Here is an 18,829-nt window from a genome sequence, read left to right on the forward strand (position 1 = left end):
GGGAGAAACATCTGCAATATGGAACTGTTTTACTAGGGAGAAAGGGGAAACTGAGGCAGCAGCAGAGCCCAAAGCCAGACTGAGTAAGCTGTGGTCTGGGCTCTGTCACACACACAACAGATTTCACTTTCTGGGCCTCCTTATAAATTCACACTGTTCCTCCCAACTTGAGGAAAAGGGTAAACATAGCAATATTAGAATTTATATGTTGTTTATTTCAGGAAAGACAGTAGGCCATTTAAGGGAATAATAGGATGCAATGACCTGGGGAGAGACATGCTCTGAAAAGTATGCTTCTGTTTATACTGCCACTCCTGCAGTGAGAGCTCTCAGTACTTAATTCTCCCTTTTGATTGTTGTTCACTGCATTGCCCCACACTGCCGCAGTCTGCTCGGATAGATCTCTTCACCGAAGGACTAAATCTATCCCCTTGCGTTACTATTACCGCAGCTTTCAAGAAATGCAGCTTACCTCAAATGTGGAGTGAGGAAGAGAGCCCGGTTCTCAGTTCATCCCTTGCCCGGAACTATCCGTTTTAATAAAAGAAAAATTGAAAATACTCCTAATTTAAAATTATTCAGCCCTTTGAAAAAATGTTTTTGGATTTTGGTGTCTTGTGGCAAGCTAGGGAAAGGAATTGAAAAGAAGTGGGCCTGGAAAGACAACCATTTCCCATTTGAGGTTAGGATTGTTAATCTATGTGACTTTGTGGGTAAGGGGCTTGGTGTATTATACCTAATATAATTAAAAATATGACCAGGTTTTCAAAGATGTGTGTAACTCAGCTATAAAACCTGGCCAGGCAGGTTAAAAGCAAATTTATACATATACACTTGTCTGCCTTTCTGTTTATACACTGTGCTCCATATGTAAATCTATGTATCCACACACCCCCAGGCAATGAATGTGTGCATCTGTACGAACATCAGAATACATTTAGCTAGATTTGGAAGCATTTTGTTGTCTGGTTAAAAAGTGGCAGAGATGTATTGGAGTTGATTTATGCCAGCAAAGAATTTGATGCTAAATTCCACTTAATGATATAGGGAACTAGATATTTTTATATTTATAAAAAACAGGTTACATGTCAACATTTAAAAATATTCACCGCAGAAATATTAAATGTATTTCACATAATTTTCAAATGATTTATGCACTTCATATTGAGCATCATAACTGAATGCAACACATAAGAAGACAGTTACAGACAGCATACCCATTATATAAATATTCTGTATGCAGTTCACGTTTCAAAGTTGAACTATATGCAGTTTTCCCTTTCCTAATGATAGATTTTCTAGGGAGACTTGAATTGTTTCAAAGCAGGTGTTCAAATCTCTTGAATAAATAAAAAGCAAATGGATTATATTTTTCCACACACGGCTGCATATTTCCATGATGGAAACCATAGGAAACAATTTGTTTTTTCTTAGTAATTGAAGAGTTCCCCCACCCTTTACTTCCATTAACATAAACAATCAAATCCATTAAAATAGTTATAGATTAAAAAGTTACATTAAACGGGTCAAAATTGTGAAACAAATGGACCAAAAGCAGAATGTCAAACATCTGTAGCTACTGATCCATATCTTAAAATGACTGAAAAAGATTTGGGGGTTGTCAAGGTTCCTTCCCCACTCTGAACTCTAGGGTACAGATGTGGAGACCTGCATGAAAACCCCCTAAGCTTATTTTTACCAGCTTAGGTTAAAACTTCTCCAAGGTACAAACTATTTTACCTTTTGCCCTTGGACTTTATTGCTGCCACCACCAAGCTTCTAACAAATATATAACAGGGAAAAAGCCCGTTTGGAAACGTCTTTCCCCCCAAAATCCTCCCCAAACTCTACACCCCCTTTCCTGGGGATGGCTTGATAAAAATCCTCACCAGTTTGCATAGGTGAACACAGACCCAAACCCTTGGATCTTAAGAACAATGAAAAAGCAATCAGGTTCTTAAAAGAAGAATTTTAATTGAAGAAAAAAAAGTAAAAGAATCACCTCTGTAAAATCAGGATGGTAAATACCTTACAGGGTAATCAGATTCAAAACATAGAGAATCCATCTAGCCAAACCTTAAGTTACAAAGACACAAAAACAGGAATATCCATTCCATTCAGCACAGCTTATTTTATCAGCCATTTAAACAAAACAGAATCTGACGCACATCTAGCTAGATTACTTACTAAGTTCTAAGACTCCATTCCTTTTCTGTTCCCGGCAAAAGCATCACACAGACAGAGAGAGCCTTTGTTTCTCCCCCCCTCCAGCTTTGAAAGTATCTTGTCTCCTCATTGGTCATTTTGGTCAGGTGCCAGTGAGGTTATCTTAGCTTCTGAACTCTTTACAGGTGAAAGGGTTTTTCCACTGGCCAGGAGGGATTTTAAAGGTGTTTACCCTTCCCTTTATATTTATGACACGCCCCCCAAATCACAGATAGGGTGAAACGTTGGCAGTGATTTCTTCCTGGAGCTCTAGGAGAAAACAGAGTTAATAAGACACATGCACCTCTAAATATACTACCAAGTATATAAAGACTAACAATATTTTTCATAACTCAAGGACGATTTTAACCAGTTGATTCTGGGAAACTTTCATGGGAGAGTGCATCAGCCACTTTGTTAGAAGCTCCTGAGATGTGTTGGATGTCGAAATCAAAATCTTGGAGAGCTAAACTCCACTAAATAAGTTTTTTGTTATTTCCCATGGCGGTATGAAGCCACTGTAGCACAGCATGGTTGGTTTGCAGGTGGAAACGCCGTCCCCAAACATATGGGCGTAGCTTTTCAGGAGCGTAGACAATGGCTTAACATTCTTTTTCACTGACTGACCAGTTGTTTTCCCTCTCAGACAGCTTCTTGATGAGAAACACTACAGGGTGGAATTCTTGATCCGGTCCTTCCTGCATTAAAACTGCTCCCACACTACGCTTGGACGCATCTGTGGTTACTAGGAATGGTTTGTCAAAGTCTGGGGCCCTTAGTACAGGGTCAGACATGAGTGTTGCTTTAAGCTGGTTAAAGGCCTTCTGACACTCTTCAGTCCACTGAATGGCATTTGGCTGTTTCTTTTTGGTTAGGTCTGTCAGTGGGGTGGCGATTTGGCTGTATTGCGGTACAAATCATCTGTAATATCCGGTCAAGCCTAAGAAGGACTGGACCTGTTTCCTTGATTTTGGGACAGGCCACTTTTGGATAGCATCCACTTTGGCCTGTAGGGGGTTGATAGTTCCTTGACCCACTGTCCAAGGTGTCACTCTGTTTAGGCTTATTTGACACTTCTTAGTCTTAACAGTTAGTCCTGCCTCCCTTATGCGCTCAAAGACTTTTTGTAGATGTTCCAGGTGTTCTGCCCAGGAATCCGAAAATATGGCCACCTCGTCAAGGTAGGCGACTGCATATTCTCCTAATCCCACTAGGAGACTATCTACAAGTCTTTGGAAGGTGGCGGGTGCATTCCGCAGCCCGAAAGGGAGTACGTTAAATTCATACAGCCCGACCTGTGTGGTGAAGGCTGACTTTTCCTTGGCGGATTCATCTAGCAGTACCTGCCAGTACCCCTTGGTTAAGTCCAAGATAGAGGTGAACTGGGCCCATCCCAGTTTCTCAAATAGTTCATCTGTGCGTGGCATTGGATAGTTGTCTGGGCGAGTTACAGCATTTAGCTTATGGTAGTCCATGCAAACACCTATCTCCCCATCTGTTTTGGGAACTAGAACCACTGGAGATGCCCATGCACTGCCCGAGGGGTGGATTACCCCCATCTGTAGAATATCCTGGATCTCCCGTTCTATAGCAGTTTTAGCTTGAGGAGACACCCGGTAAGGTTGGACTTTAATTGGGTGAGCATTACCTGTGTCAATGGAGTGCCCGTTCAGTCAGTCCTGGAGTGGCTGAGAATGTCGGCGCGTAGCTAGTGCACAGCTCCTTGATCTGTTGTCGCTGCATACGCCCAAGGGTCATGGAGAGGTTCACCTCTTCCACACCACCAGCACTTTTCCCTTTGTAGTAGACACCTTCAGGCCACTCAGCGTCATCTCCTCCCTGGGCTGCAAACTGACAAACCTTTAATTCTCTGGAATAAAAGGCCTTTAGAGAATTAATATGGTACACCTTAGGCTTTTGGTTGGAGGTGGGGAATGCTATGAGAAAATTAACAGCCCCCAGGAGCTCCTGGATCGTGAATGGCCCTTCCCACGATGCTTCCATTTTATGGGCCTGGAGCGCCTTTAAGACCATGACCTGGTCCCCTACTTTGAAAGAATGCTCTCTGCCATGTTTATCATACCAGGCTTTTTGCTCTTTTTGATCATCCTGTAGGTTTTCTTTAGCAAGGGCTAAAGAGGTTCGGAGGGTACTTTGTAGGTTGGTTACAAAGTCCAGAATGTTAGTTCCTGGAGAAGGTGTAAACTCCTCCCATTGCTGCTTCACCAACTGTAATGGTCCCTTAACCTCACGGCCATATATAAGTTCAAATGGTGAAAACCCTAAACTGGGATGTGGTACAGCTCTGTAGGCAAAGAGTAACTGCTGCAACACTAGGTTCCAATCATTGGAATGCTTATTTATGAATTTACATATCATGGCCCGCAAAGTTCCATTAAACTTCTCCACCATGCCATTTGTTTGATAGTAGTAAGGAGTGTCAACCAAGTGATTTACCCCATGAGCTTCCCAAAGGCTTTCCATAGTTCCTGCCAGGAAATTAGTTCCTGCATCTGTGAGGATGTCAGAGGGCCAACCTAAGCTGGCAAAAATATCTATTAGTGCCTGGCACACACTTTTAGCCCTGGTGTTGCTTAGAGCTACTGCTTCCGCCGTTCGGGTGGCAAAATCCATGAAAGTCAGTATGTACTACTTTCCTCTGGGTGTCTTTTTCGGAAAAGGACCCAGAATATCCACAGCTACTCGCTGAAATGGAACTTCAATGATGGGGAGTGGCTGGAGAGAGGCTTTGACCTGGTCTTGGGAATTTCCCAATTTTTGGCATACCTCACAAGACCGAACATAGGTAGAAACATCCTTGCCCATTCCCTCCCAGTGGAATGACCTCCCCAAATGGTCTTTGGTCCTGTTCACCCCAGCATGGCCACTAGGATGATCGTGGAATAAGCTCAAGAGCTTGACCCAGTACTCAGTTGGAACTACCAACTGTCTCTGAGGATGCAAATCTTCCTGGTGTCCAGCAGAAAGAGTTTCCTTGTATAAAAGTCCTCTTTCTACAACAAACTTGGATCGATTAGAAGAGCTGAGAGGCAGTGGGTTGCTCCGTGCCGCCGTCCAAGGTCTCTGGAGGCTTTCATCTGCTTCCTGTTTGGTCTCAAACCATTCCCTTGATGCTGGAGACATCAGTTCCTCATTGGATTGTGGACCTATGCATGGTCCCTCTGGAAGCGAAGTAGGGGATGGGGCTGTTTCCGTTGACTGTGAACCACTATCTGCTGGTGCACTATGTTGGGGTTCAGGCTCCGGCTGAGCCTCTTGTGTAGGGTTATCAGCTGCTGCTGGTTCAGATTCAGTGGGACCCTCTGGTGTTGGGGTTGCAAGTACTGGATTCAGTGCTGGCAATGGGTCTGGTGCTAGTTGTTCCACTGGTTCTGGTTCTGGGACTGGCTCTGTCTGGGTCTCTGGGACTGGATCCACTACTGCTGTTGCAGACGTTGCCTGGGGTCCAGGTCCATCACCTCTGACCGGGTCCTGGTAGAAGTTTCCGGAACAGAGCTAGGCGTGATGGCTTGTTTAGCCTGGCTGTGGGTGACCATTCCCACCCTCTTGGCTAGCTTCACCTGATTGGCCAAGTCTTCCCCCAACAGCATGGGGATGGGATAATCATCATAGACTGCAAAAGTCCACATTCCTGACCAGCCCTTGTACTGGACCGGCAACTTGGCTGTAGGCAAATTGAAAGAGTTTGACTTGAAGGGTTGAATCATCACTTGGATCTCTGGATTGATTAAATTGGGGTCCACTAAGGAAGCATGGATAGCCAACACTTGTGCTCTGGTGTCCCTCCATAGTTCTCCTATGGGCAGCCTCTTGGTTTTTCTCTGCCTCTTTCGCTGCCTCCATTTCTTTGTCCTTTGCCTCCATAGCTCTCCTGTGGGCAGCTTCTAGGGCTTTTTCTGCCTCTTTTACTGCCTCCATTCTGGTTAACTCCAATTTGTGTTGTGTCTTGGTTTCTGTCATGTTTGCCTCCTGTTTTTAACTATCTTTATATCCAAGAGTTAGAAATAAAACAAACAAAAAACTTGGCTTGTAAAATTTTGCTGTGCTGTAACCTGATACCTATGTTCTCTGATAGTGATTGTCAGCCTACAGAAAAATCCTTAAAAAAAACCAACAACTAACACCTTTGTCTCCAGGCAACTAGACAGAAAACCCCTCTAGTTGCTCTTAGGTAAAAAATAACTTCAGGTCTGTGAAGACTTGTGAATTTCCCGGCAGGAGGTTAACTACCCTGCCTTTAGGTAGAGAAAACTCCAGCTCACAAAAGACAATTCCCTTTTGTCTCTGCTCTGGCCCCCAAGCAGACACAAAAAACAACAACTCTAACTGCTTTCAGCTTAAAACCTGCTTTCCAGCAGCCCAAAGGAAAAAAAAAATATTTCCTTTTAAAATCTGTGCTTCTGGTTCAAAACATCTCAAATTGATCTCAAAATAATTTCAAGTTAATCCCACCACTCTGCCATCATGTCAAGGTTCCTTTCCCACTCTGAACTCTAGGGTACAGATGTGGGGACCTGCATGAAAACCCCCTAAGCTTATTTTTACCAGCTTAGGTTAAAACTTCCCCAAGCTACAAACTATTTTACCTTTTGCCCTTGGACTTTATTGCTGCCACCACCAAGTGTCTAACAAGTATATAACAGGGAAAGAGCCTGCTTGGAAACGTCTTTCCCCCAAAAATCCTCCCCAAACTCTACACCCCCTTTCCTCGGGACGGCTTGATAAAAATCCTCACCAATTTGCATAGGTGAACACAGACCCAAACCCTTGGATCTTAAGAACAATGAAAAAGCAATCAGGTTCTTAAAAGAAGAATTTTAATTGAAAAAAAAAAAGGTAAAAGAATCACCTCTGTAAAATCAGGGTGATAAATACCTTACAGGGTAATCAGATTCAAAACACAGAGAATCCCTCTAGGCAAAACCTTAAGTTACAAAAAGACACAAAAACAGGAATATCCATTCCATTCAGCACAGCTTATTTTATCAGCCATTTAAACAAAACAGAATCTAACGCATATCTAGCTAGATTACTTACTAAGTTCTAAGACTCCATTCCTTTTCTGTTCCTGGAAAAAGCATCACACAGATGGAGAGAGCCTTTGTTTCTCCCCCCTCCAGCTTTGAAAGTATCTTGTTTCCTCATTGGTCATTTTGGTCAGGTGGTTATCCTAGCTTCTGAACCCTTTACAGATGAAAGGGTTTTTCCTCTGGCCAAGAGGGATTTTAAAGGTGTTTACTCTTCCCTTTATATTTATGACAGGGGTCATGGTGGATGATTAGCTGAACATGAACTCCCCATGCAATACTGTGGCGAAAAGCACTAAAGCAATCCCTGAATGCATAAACAGGGGAATATCAAGTAGAAGTAGAGAGATTATTTTACCTTTGTATTTGTCACTGGTGCAACTGCTGCTGGAATCCAGTGTGCACGTGCATTCTGGTGTCCACGTTTCAAGAGGATATTAATAGATTAGAGAGGGTTCAGAGAAGAGCCAGGTGAATGATTCAACCTGCCTTACAGTGATAGACTCCAGGAGCTCACTTTATTTAGCTTAAGTCACCCCTTAACTTTCTCTTTGTTAAGTCTGTAAGTATCTATAGGGGGGACAAATATTTGATAAAGAGCTCATCAGTCTAGCAGACAAAGGTATAACAAGATCCAATGGCTGGAAGCTGAAGCTAGAAAAATTCATACTGGAAGTAAGGGTGTAAATTTTTAAGTGAGGGTAATTAGCCACTGGAACAATTTACCAAGGGTTGTGGTGGATTCTCCATCACAATTTTTTAATCAAGACTGGATTTGATTTTAAAGATCTGCTTTAGTTCAAACAGGAAGTAATTCAGGGACATCCTATGGTCTGTATCATACAAGAGGTCAGACCAACTGGTCACAATGGTCCCTTCTAGCCTTGGAATCTAGGAATCTATGATCACGAAACTTTAGCCACCAAATTATACAGCTAGAGAGTTGATGGACACCCGCTATGTCTAGAGGAAGTGAACCTCGCTAGAGTGAAGTAGAAAGTCCTAAATTGTTTCTTTCATGGTGATGAGCAGTTTTTTTGTTATAGCAAACCTCTGTTACTGGAGAAGATGTTTACTAAATAAAATGGGAAAAACTTGCAGGGCTGTAATGAAGACAAAATCAATTAAGAACTATGAGATGTTCCATTATTAGGGTGATGGAGTCTGTATAGGTACCTGTTAAGACTGGGATGCAAAAACTCTTGCTTCAGTTCCCTCCTTTGCCACTGACTTCCTGTGTAAACATGGGTAAGTCCCTTAATGACTCTTGGCCTCAGTTCCCCATCTACAGAATGAAGCTAGAACTTCTGGTCTTTCACCCTTTTTCTTGACTGTTTAGACTGCAGGGTGAGGACTGCCTCTTACTAAGTGTTTTATACATTATATGCCTCTGATCTTAACTTGGGCCTCTGAACATTACAATAATACAAATAAGAAAAGATAGCAAACCTCATGAATACCAGATTGTGCAAAAGATCAGTTCCCAGCATGGTGGAGATTATTTAGGGCCCAGTTCTGAACACATAGGGCTATGCTTGTGCTAAACCCCAACGGGGGTTGAATATGGTTTGTCTCATCTGCAGACGCCCTCTCAAGCTGGTGTAGTGTAGTAAGAAATGAGATAATGAAAAAGAGTGTGCTGCTCACCAGCAGCTGATGCATCTTTCTTTTATTTAAGATCCAAACATAACAAAGAGAAGAGGAATCACCAGACATGAGGGAACAAAAGAAACCAGGGGACATGGTGGATGGGGAAAGAAGTCAGCCAGAGAGTGAAGTGGGGAAGAGAGGAGGCAAACAGTCAGGACAAAAGACAGGGGAGGAGATCACTAAAAAGGGTCAGGAAAAAAGACAGCAAATAAAAAAACGTCAGAAACAAGCAAATGGGAAAAGGCAAGAGAGAAAAGGGGAAATGATCTAAGGAGAAGGAAGAAATAAAATGGGAACAAAAGAAGAGAGAAGTTGGAAAAAAAGATGCTACGGAGCGTGTGCTGAGGAGATGGGGTAAAAAGCACACATGGAGGTGCAGGACTGTGGGGCATGGGTGAGTGAGGAGTAGATGGGGGATGAGGGTTATTTTCTAATGAAGGAAGGTGTTATTTGAATGCTGAGGTTTTTATTACACATTGGAAAACAAAATCTGAGCTGGGATAAAAGAATGAATCGTGATAAATGACAAATATGACTGAAAAAATTAAATATCTGCACCTGGTGTTATTCGAGAGCCTGTCTGTCACTCTTGTTATCGGTAGAGCTGCAGGACATTTTAAAAGGGTTTTTTGTGTGTGCAAAGACATGACCAACTCTCATTGAGATATTATTAAGCTGAAAGGTATCAATGGCTGCCATTAGGAGAGTCTTTGATCCTAGTTAAATAGATGGAGCAATTAAGCCCTATTATGTAATAGCTACAGAGAATGGAGGTTACTGCCCAAGGCACACGGTAGGTCTAAGCTAAACCATGTGAGCGGAGGAGTTTCTCTGATTGCAAACACAGGTGATAGGACATTGGTTTTGCAGCCCATATGTGTTAGAGACCAAAAGCCTGGAGAAAGCCAGCAGAGAGCCTGGAGAAGCAGTAGTGAACTTGACCTCAAGAGGAAGTAGAAAGACAAGGTTTCTTGGGGCACAGAACTCACTGGAGTGGCAGGCTGGGGTGGTTTCTGAGCAAGCAGATTGCCTGCTGTTGTTATTTTTGTCTGTGTTGAGGGCAACAGGTGTCTGAGCAAATAGTTTTGTATATAAGATCACAACAAAGAATAAACCTGGCTCATATTATTGATTTCAGATCCTATCAGAAACAACCCTGCAAGGCCCAAGTATTGGCTAACTGGTGCGGCCAAAGGGTCGTCAGCGATAAGGGAGGTGTGTAATGAATCCATCTGGTAACATGACTGTCTACATGCCTTTCCCAGATTGCACGGCCTCCTGTCATGTATTCTTATACCTTTAACTGACTCCAGTATCTCTTGAAAGCGTTGTCATTCCAAGGTCTGGATGCACTCATGTTAGCTCCATGGGGGGATGGAAGGGGAGGGCAAAGCATCCCACACGAGCCACTTTTTATAGGTCTCTTCATGTACCCCTTCTTGTCCTGCTGTCCTGAGCTTATTGTGTAATGCTAGCTTCTGAATAGAAAGGAGTTATGAGCCTTGTGGAAGCTTATGCAGAGCTATGGGGATGAAACGTTGCTGTTGTTTTACCCTCCGTTTGTCAAGCATCCCAGATGTGACTGAATACTCAACACTGTCCTCACCATGGCTGCAATGCAGTACCTGTGTACAAAATACATCCACAACCTACCTCTCCGATCTGTATGAGCTTCCACGTTCCAGACACCACAGCTCTATACACCCATTTCCTGGTTCTCCTATCCATGTTCTCGTCATGGGGCAACACTCATATCATAGACTGTACTTCCAAGAATTCAGGTGTGTTCACTTTACCCATCCCCTAATAGAAGAACAAGGAAACAGTGAAGCTGAAAAGCAGATGGTCATCCACACATTAGGAAATAGCAGGGGATATGATCTCATGAACAGTGGCAGATAGAATTCAAGCTCTTTATTCATATGAGTGACAGGTTTTTTTTTTGTTTTTTTTTTTTTTAATTTATTTAACCAGCTCTAATCTTAACCAGAATGAAATCCAGCCGTACCTAGGGGCAGCACTTCTATTCCTGTGTGTGTGAGGGGTTGGTTATCTTTGGACAGGAACCTTGTGGGGCTCTAAGCTCCTCACTGCCTTTCCTTGGGTTGCTTTGAGTAGTATGTGATTTCCAGACGCTTGCCTGGTCTCAGCCTCCTTAGTTCCTCCTTTGAAATTGCTCTGGTGGCTCCTGAGGGATTCTCAGAGCTTGGTTTGTTCTGTGAGGTGCTACAGAGCGACCTTGTTCACACATCGGATTACCTCGCACTACCTTCTGCCAGGTTATGGTGTAAGTATTATACTGTAAATATTATCATCACAGCTGTAAATTATTCACAAGGAGCCTGGCAGAAATGGGCATCTCTTCAAAACCACGGAAGTTTCCATGACACAGATTTGTCTTTCTTTGGAGAGCTCAGCTTTCTGTGGGGGTCCACGGGGCTCTCTCCTGGGTCCCTGTGATGAACTGGGAATATGTCTGTACAATTTATGAATTCTGAGTGAGATTCTGGACCCTATTTGTCAGTGTAAGGCTGCAAACTCCATTCTGAATGTTCAGTCTTTTGCCTTTTCTATGTTCTACTCTGTTTGCCTGCATTGTGGGTTGGAAATTCCAAAGACTGGTGGCAAAAGAATAACAATAGAGGGTAGCTGACTGTTAAGTGCTCAGTCTTTGAAAATCCATTCACTCTGGACAAAAGACTGGCTCCTGCCCAGAAGAACTGGTTTACCAGGGGAAGTCACCTTAGCAGCAAAGTCGCCTGACATGGATCTGTGCTCATGCGGGAAAGCTGGCAAGGGTGTCACCTGCCACAGGGGGCTGAAGGTTTTAAAAGGGCAGAGGCTGGTCAGCTTGGGGGCCATTTTCTCCAGTCATGAGGGAGAGACCATTCACCATGCCTGCCTTCCTTCCTTCCTGGACTTGGGTGGTTCCCCAAAGGCTCACGAGGGATGGGTGAGATGGAAAGAGAGGGATATTTGGGTTTCAGATATTTGTTCTTTTATATGATCTGTACTCTCCTCTACTTCACATGATTTAGGATAAAAGAGCATAAAGGTGCTTGACTGGGCAAAATGTATATACCTTGACTGCTTCACAATTGCCTTGTGCCTCTGAGAAGGTTAGATTGTGAACCAGAAGCTTCACACCTTTGGGGTGGAGTTCTGGGAGAACAGTGTGTTTAAGTACTGGGGAATCTGAAGGGTCAGCGCTGTGTCCAAAGAGGCTAGGTGGCTGGTGAGTGGGCCCCAACACTCAGAGGGGGTGCCAGATGGAAGATCTGGCCCTCAAAGTATGCCTAGGGACCCCAAGATTGTGGCCATGTCTGGACTCTGTTCAGGCTCCAGAAACGTAACATACTCCAAGGGGTCCATAGCACAGAGACTTGGATTTCCCTCGCAGCAGTCCTAGTGGGTGGCCAGGCAGAAGTACCCGCTAGGATCTGTGACAGCTCCCTTCTCTTCTCCTGCTACACCTTCTTTCATCTGCCGACACAATTTCAACTACCATCTCCATGCTTGACAACTCACAGATCTGCTTCTATATTCCAGACCTGTCCTTTTCTGTCCAAACTAAAATCCCAGCCTGTCCCTCTGACAGTTCCTCATGGAAATCTAGCCATCTGCTGAAGCTCAAATATGGCTGAAACAGAGCTCCTAGCCTTCTCCGTTATGTCCTTTCTCAAGCATGGTGGACAACATCACCATCATGTCTGGCACTCAGGCTTATAACCTGGGCATCATCTTTGACTCTCTCTAGGTTCTTACATCCAGGCTATATCTAAATCTTGCTGATTCTTTCTGTGTAACAGCTTTGAGATGTGGCCTTTCTTATCCATCCGCATAGCTAAAACTGGTTTCAGAGTAGCAGCCGTGTTAGTCTGTATTCGCAAAAAGAAAAGGAGTACTTGTGGCACCTTAGAGACTAACAAATTTATTAGAGCATAAGCTTTCGTGAGCTACAGCTCACTTCATCGGATGCATTCGATGAAGTGAGCTGAAGTGAGCTGTAGCTCACGAAAGCTTATGCTCTAATAAATTTGTTAGTCTCTAAGGTGCCACAAGTACTCCTTTTCTTATAGCTAAAACTCTCATCCAGGCCTTCATCCTATCATGTCTTGATTATCATCTTTCTCCCTGATCTTGTCAAATGCAATCTTGTCCCACTCATATCCATGCAGAATACTACTGCAAAGATCATTTTTCTAGCTCATCACTTTGATTATCTCTTTGCATCTCTCCATTGGTTCCTCCCTCTTTATTGCTTCAGACCACAAACTGCTCTCACTTTGAAGTCCCTTCACAACCTAGCCCTTTTCTGCCTATCATCCTCTATTTGCTATTGGGATTTTGATTCCTGCCTCTGATCAGCACCATGGTGCCATTCTCCATCACCCAATTTTCAAACAAGCACCTTTGTTCTTCCTTTCATACTGCCCTTCAGATTTTGGGAGGTGCTTCCCATAAAGATCCACTAACCTAGCACATCAGCTTGGAAAAGAGATGCGTAAGGTAGGATAGGATTGAGGTCTGTTAAAATCATGTCTGGTGTGGAGAAAATAAATAAGGAGGAGTTATTTACTCCTTCCCATAACACAAGAACTAGGGGTCACCAAATGAAATTAATAGGCAGCAGGTTTAAAACAAACAAAAGGAAGTATTTCTTTACACAACACACTGTCAACCTATGGAACTCTTTGCCAGAGGATGTTTTGAAGGCCAAGACTATAACAGGGTTCAAAAAAGAACTAGATAAGTTCCTGGAGGATAGGTCCATGAATGGCTATTAGCCAGGAAGGGCAGGGATGGTGTTCCTAGCCTCTGTTTGCCAGAAGCTGGGAATGGGTGACAGGGGATGGATCACTTGATGATTCTCTGTTCTGTTCCTTCCCTCTGGGGCACCTGACATTGGCCACTGTCGGCAGACAGTATACTGAGCTAGATGGACCTTTGGTCTGACCCAATATGGCTGCTCTTATGTTCTTATTATCTGCCTTTAAACTCTCCTTTCCCACAATGCCTTCAAAACTTGGCTGCTGGTCATGTTGGCCTATTATTATTTATTATTTGTATTGCCATATGGTCTAATTGTTCCCCTGCCTTCCCCATCAATCTATTTGTAATCATATGTTGTGTTTTGTCTTATACTTCCATTGTAAGCTCCTTGGGACTAGCACTGTCTTTTGTTCTGTGTTTGTACAGTGCCTGGCATAATGGGGACCTGGTCTATGACTAGGCCTCCTAGATGCTTTGGTAATACAAATAATTGATAATCCATCACAAATAGAGATTATTAGTATTATAGTTTACTATGAACCTAATTTCACTGAAATATAAATGATTTTGGAATGATAAGAATATGCAGCAATTTTTTACATCTGGGATAAGGACCTCAATCTTGTGCTCATTAAAATTAATGGGGCTTTCGGTGTTGATTTCAGTGGAAGCAGGACTTCAACAGTAATTGGGGGCTTCTGTGGAATTTGTGTGTGGGCAGTGGCAATACAAGTGATTTTTTGTGCGTCTATATTTTTATGAAGGTGAACATTTACCAGTTGCTGGATGCATAATGTGCAATGATTAATGACAAATGATTCAATATCATCCACCATCAATAGCAGGCAGTGCAAGATGTTGCTAATTTGCAACCCGCACACACACTGCAGGTACCCATCATCCAAGAGAGACAGATGAATTTTCTGACCTTTCCTTTAAACCGATCAGATGTACTTTGCATTCCCAATAAGCTTTTCTCTCTTGCTAGATTACTCACTTGTATCTCTGTGTGCAAAATGATTTCACACCTTGTAAGATTAATTCTCTGCTCCTGATTGGCTTGATTAAGTTCAGCAAACTGTGCTAAATGTGGCAAAACAGCCATGACACACAGACAACTTCACCTCCCAAAAGCAAGGTCAAAAAGGCAAAGTTACAGATTGCTGCCATTGTGAATTGCAGGGGGTTGGAACTGTTTTCTGCAAAACTAACAAACATCTGCTGTGTTTTGGAATACTGTCTATGATTTAAAAATCTATTTCTACAACTGCCAGATTCTTTAGTTATTGGCAGCAAATTTTGATTGATTAGCTACAAATGTACAACATTTTCTTCTCTGGGTAGTTTTCGTCTGGCTAAACGTTGAACCCAGATGGTGATATGATGTTTTTTGATTATGCACTGAAACTCCTGCGATTTTGAGATAGGTCTGATACAGACACACTGTAAAATTAAGGACCTGATGATACAAACCTATACTCATTCAGTGATACTATTTACCTGAGTAAAGACTACTCCTGCAGTTAAAGCTTTATACAGGCTACTGCGAGTACATCAGACCTGTCCCCTGCTCTCTGCTCTGACTTCCTATAGAATTTCAAAGTGAGTTCAAGGTCTCAGTCCTTATCTTCAAAGTGCTCTGTAGCTGGGCCTAGGATATTTAAAAGACAATCTAAAGCTCTGAAGACTGTGGTTGACAGCTGTGCGTCCCTGGCACAATGGAACTCTCAAAGGTAAGAGTAAAACTTGTCTGTTCAGGACACAAAACCTTCTCTGAGCATGGCCTGAGACTGTGGAATGAACTCCTCCAAGAACTAATGACCACACAAACCTCACCGCTTTCTGCTCCAGGTGCCAGGCACATTTCTTTGCCCTGCCTACTCTAACATAAACACAGAGCAATGGGAACATTAATACACCCCTCCCGCAACAAAGCTACCCAAAGAAGACACTCCACCACACATGCTTCTCCGTCTGGGGACAGGATGAGAGAACAAAGTACATGTGACAGATATGTAGTGACCTTGCTTGGCACGACTGGAGGGCGCTCCGATAGTATGGTGATGAGTGCTCTATAAGAACTTACATCATGATGATGGAGTCTCACATTGGTGTCAACGTATAAGAATTCAGCAAACAATAGAGGTGAACACATATGTGAGAGGTCAGACCAATGTGAGAACCACCAAAATGGTGACACGTGGGACAGCCAACGCTGTTCATGACCAGTGCAGGCTGTTGTATCCTTGCTTGCATTGTTCTGGTTTTTCCCACAAGCTGTTAATACACCTTGCTTCACATGGTTAACATGTTAACATGCAACATGGCCAATCTACTACCGCCTTGGTCTGTGTTGGCTGTTGCTTCCCAACTGCTAGAGTCAATCTGATATGCTTTCAAATTTGACTTTAGTGTGCCTTTCTGTTGTCTGTACTGACCACCATGAGAATGGGTGCCTTGCTTTAGCTGACCTAAAATATGGCCTTGGGTGTTCTTAGGTCAGCCACATGTCCAGACCAACACAGCTGAGCTTTCATGAACATACTTTGAATGCCAGGCATCAGACAATGAGTATGGATTTCAATGTTGGGAATTTTGTTCCCCCATTTGAACATCCAAACAGACCGAAGCCGGTGTGTATGAAACTGATCAAACTTCCTAATGTGGCAGCAATATGTTGTCCATGTCTCACAACCATATAGAAGCATCGTAAGCATGTCTTCCAAAGGGTGCTAATGACAGACTTAAACTCCTTTGCAAGAATTTATATAGAAGAGAATATGTAATCCAACCCTAAATGTGATTTTTCTAGCATGTTTTATGATGCAAACATCTGAGACTTTACAAAGCAAGTCAAAACACATCCAAAAAAGTCAGTTCACGTTATTTTTATCAGGGTCCAAAATATTTGTTAACGTGACTGCCAGACTCTCAGATAATATGGATTTGCACTAAAATTATACAATAAACTGTTTCACATATTACCAGAGTATTTGTGTCATGCCGGGCCTGATCCAACGCTGATGTTGGATCAAATTGAAGTGGGTAGTGGTCGTCTTTCATTAATTTCAATGAGTGTTGCAATGGGAACTCAATGCATTCATGAGATGTATGTGTTTGTTAGAAATCCTATACATGTGCGCTGGACTTTAACACAAATATCAGCATTTATTCATGTACATATTTGTTTACAAGCATAACCCATAAAATGATTTCATCTTGCTGACAACTTGGTTCTGATGTCTGTTGTTAATTTGGGATAATTATAAATAGGGAGCGTCAAACACTGTAGGTTGACATTGGACATTTCTAAATCTGTCTATTGCCATTTCAGTTAAAGGTAAGGTAAATATTCCATTAAGTTGTTGTCATGAAACATTGCTCTTGGATCCCCTGCCCCCCGTGAAAAAATTAGGATCCACTGGTCTAAGTCCCATACATAGATACAATATATATACAATATGTATCGTAATTGACAATCCCTGTTCCAAAGAGTTTACAATGTAAATAGGCAAGGCAGGGAGGGAAAGTTGCAGTTGCAGTTGCAGAGAGGAGAAGTGACATACCCAAGGTCATACAGCAGGTCAGTGGCAGAGGTGGGAACAGAATCCAGTTTTCCTGACTCAATCCGATTCACTGGACCTCATCATCTCTCTAATCTAGATCCATCATTAGTGTCTTTCACAGAGGGCAAAGTTTTTTGTTGCCTGTTGACATTCCCTACAGCAGTAACATTGATCCCATTGGTGTGTAACTAGAAATATGCCAAATGTTGGCACTGACCTTCAGGCCTGTTCAAACTGAGCCTTTGGTCTGAGGCTTGGTGTGATTGTGAACTTCAGCCCCCAGCTCAGTGAACGTAGGCTGAGGATGTTCAGGGAGCAGGAAAGGTGACAAATACCCCCTGTCTGAGAGCTGACCTCCTTGCCACGCTGCCTCCCAGGCTCCCCAGCTAGTTCTAGGAGCCCTGGTGAGAGCTAAAGCCCGGATCCTGCGATCCATTTTGGGCGGATAGATCTCTGCACTTGTGGGGAGACCCACTGATTTCAGTAGGGTTCCATGTGGGTGGAAGGGTCTATTCACATAGAACAACTTGCAGAATTGGGGCCAAAGGTAGAAGGAAAGGTGTCCTTTTGGATTTATTATGGGAGATAGGGTGGGTATGCAGGATGAAGGGGCCAGGCGAATGGGGGCATGGGGTTCCTTTATAGATTCAAGTTACTTTAACTCAAGCCTTCAAACGAATCTACAAAGAATCATTTGCTCCCAACTCCAGGCAACCAACTGTATGGTGAACATCACACAACCCCCTTTACTCAGCCCCCCGAATAGCTTCCAGTCTCAGTTCAAAAATCAAAGTAACTGCGACAAACCAAACAGCTTTAACACACTGTATTTGGTGCATAAATTAACATAAAATGAATATCTGACGACTTAAAAACATTAATCAGATTGGGAGCCAGCAAAAAAGAGCCGAGCAGAATTCATAAGTGTTCTCTGAACCTCCTGCCTCCAGTCGCGCTTCCTGCTTCCTTGCACTGATAGATCGCTGTCCTTCCTGCAGGTTTGGAAAATCAGTCCATTAACAATTAAAGTAATGGCTAGCCCATTATTTATCTCACACACTTTTTGATGCACTGACCAAGAAAATGTGATGAAAACATGCCCAGATGTGTCCCACTCTGTTTTGAGCTCACCCCTTTTGATGTCTGCTTCTGAGTCCAGAGACCAGTGAGTCTAAGAGTTGCTATTAAGTCCTAAATCATTATTATTTATATTCTAGTATCTTTTGAGGCCCCAGGGGATCAGAGTCTCATAGCGCAGGGGACTGTAAATGCATAGTGAGAGACAGCACCCACACCAAACATCATACACAAGACAAACAAAGGATGGGAGGGGAAGGCAACTGACCAAGGTCAGTGGCAGAATCCTGCTCCTTATGTGAGTGCCCATACCACCCTGCTGTCCCTGGTTTAGGATCAAAGTAAAACTAAGGGCTGATCCCACAAGATCCTAATCCTGCCCATAGATCTGAGTGGCAAACCCCTGCAGCTTGCCCAACTCCAGCTGCGGTATCTTCCACTGAAGTCAGGTTGTAAGATGGTGCTCTCAGTTGTTGTGCAGCATTGAAATGCCAAATTTACAAGCATCTA

Source organism: Dermochelys coriacea, chromosome 13 (assembly GCF_009764565.3).
Source record: "Dermochelys coriacea isolate rDerCor1 chromosome 13, rDerCor1.pri.v4, whole genome shotgun sequence".
In the NCBI taxonomy this organism is placed as follows: domain Eukaryota; kingdom Metazoa; phylum Chordata; order Testudines; family Dermochelyidae; genus Dermochelys; species Dermochelys coriacea.